The sequence below is a fragment of the Carcharodon carcharias genome, chromosome 24 (assembly GCF_017639515.1).
Source record: "Carcharodon carcharias isolate sCarCar2 chromosome 24, sCarCar2.pri, whole genome shotgun sequence".
Lineage (NCBI taxonomy): Eukaryota > Metazoa > Chordata > Chondrichthyes > Lamniformes > Lamnidae > Carcharodon > Carcharodon carcharias.
Window position 1 is genome coordinate 1649303 of NC_054490.1, and position 2500 is coordinate 1651802.

The 2500-nt window shown below is 51.2% G+C and overlaps 1 long non-coding RNA gene across 1 annotated transcript in view; it reads left to right on the plus strand.

Annotated features, from left to right (window-relative positions):
- LOC121269320 overlaps nucleotides 1-2500 on the plus strand; it is a 65748-nt gene that overhangs the window by 540 nt on the left and 62708 nt on the right. The gene's annotated exons all lie outside the window — the stretch shown is intronic.

The window sequence follows — 2500 nt, forward strand, 5'->3', positions numbered from 1 at the left end:
AGAACGAGAGAGACAGAGAGAACGAGAGAGACAGAGAGAGAGACAGAGAGAGAGACAGAGAGAGAGAGACAGAGAGAGAGACAGAGAGAGAGAGACAGAGAGAGAGAGACAGAGAGAGAGAGAGAGAGAGAGACAGAGAGAACGAGAGAGAGAGACAGAGAGAGACAGAGAGAGACAGAGAGAACGAGAGAGACAGAGAGAGACAGAGAGAACGAGAGAGACAGAGAGAACGAGAGAGACAGAGAGAACGAGAGAGAGGCAGAGAGAGGCAGAGAGAGGCAGAGAGAGACAGAGAGAGAGACAGAGACAGAGAGAGACAGAGAGAGACAGAGAGAGAGACGGAGAGAGAGAGAGGCAGAAAGAGAGAAAAGAGGTAGAGAGAGAGAGAGAGACAGACAAGGAGAGAGACAGAGAGAGAGAAATCAAGGCAGAGAGTGTGACAGAGGCACACAGAGAGACAGACAAGGAGAGAGGCAGAAAGAGAGAGAGAGAGGTAGAGAGAGAGAGAGAGAGAGACAGTGAGTCAAAGTGAGAGAGGCAGAGAGAAAGGGATGGAAGAGAATGGGAGAGAAAGAGAGAGATAGACAGACAGAGGCAGAGAGAGAGAGAGAGAGACAGAGAGAGACACGCAGGTGGAGAGAAAGAGAGAGAGAGAAAGAGAGAGACCCCAAAAACTGGGAGAATAATCCTTGACCAAAGGTTGATTTCTCTCTGTCCCTTTCCTGCCTGTCTTTGTCTCTCTCTCTCTCTCTGCCTCTCTGTCTCTATTTCTCTCTCTGTCCCTCTCCCTGTCTCTCTCTCTCTCTCTCTTTGTCCCTCTCTGTCTATCTCCATCTCTCTATCTATCTCTCTCTCTTCCTCTCTTTATCTCTGTCGCTCTCTCTCTAAGGCTGTGTCTCTAATTCTCTCTGTGTCTCATTATCTGTGTCACACACACTCTTGACTGTCTGTCTCTATCTCTGCCAACGTCTCTCTTTCTCTCTGTGTGATTAGGGTCAGCGAGTTACTAGATTAACAGATTATAGCCTTGCCTCCTGTCAGAGCGAGCGAGCGAGAGAGAGAGAGCAAGCAAGGGATCAGCGGTAATTGGTAGATGGTCTATCGGTTGATATATAAAAAGATGTGATTAGTTTTGTGTGTGTGCTGCCTCTGTCTGTCCTGGTCCTCTGCCCTCTCGCGAGTAAATTCCTTTCGCAACTTGACGGGCGCTGGAATGTCAGTCTACCTTACAGCTGTACATCGGGGTACAGGCATAGTTCAGTCAGCGGTGACAGTCGGCAGTGACAAGCACCCCCCCCCCCCCCCCTTCACACCAACACTCCTCCCACCTCGCAACAGCTCACCGCAACTCCCAGCCCAGGTACAGACCAATTGAGACAGCCATAGGTTGAGGAATCCCGGACTTGGCCTCAGGACCACCTTGCCCTCAAAGTGGAGGTGGCCAGGGGATGGGGTGGTGGGGGGAGGTGTGATGATGCAGAGAGAGAGAGAGAGAGAGAGAGAATCGGACAAGGATTCCAATGTGGAAAGCAAGTGAGGGGCAGGGGTGCTTGTGTGAGGGGGGGGGGGGGGAATGGGGGAAGAGGAGGTGGAACTGCGATGCCCCACGTGGTCGAGCAGTCCCCCAGCCTGTTCTCACCGATGCTGGAGTTTGGCATGGAGGATGGACTGGGGCAGAGGACTGAGCGGAAGACGTGAGTGTGTGAAGAGGTACTCACTCACTCACAGTCACACACACATACGCACACACACACAATCTCACTCACAGTCACACACACACTCACACACACACACACACACACACTCACTCACAGTCACACACACACACACACACACACACACACAGTCACACACACACACACTCACTCACAGTCACACACACACACTCACTCACAGTCACACACACGCACTCACTCACAGTCACACACACACACTCACTCACAGTCACACACACACACACTCACTCACAGTCACACACACACAGTCACACACACACACACACAATCTCACACACACACACTCACTCACACACACACACACACACACTCACTCACAGTCACACACACACACACACACACACACACTCACTCACTCACAGTCACACACACACACACACACACACACAATCTCACACACACACACTCACTCACTCACACACACACACACACTCACTCACAGTCACACACACACACACACACTCACTCACAGTCACACACACACACACACACTCACAGTCACACACACACACACACACTCACAGTCACACACACACACACACACACACACACACACACACACTCACTCACAGTCACACACACACACACACACACTCACTCACAGTCACACACACACACTCACTCACAGTCACACACACACACACACACAATCTCACACACACACACTCACTCACAGTCACACACACACACTCACACACACACACAGTCACACACACACACACACACACTCACACACACACACAGTCACACACAGTCACACACAC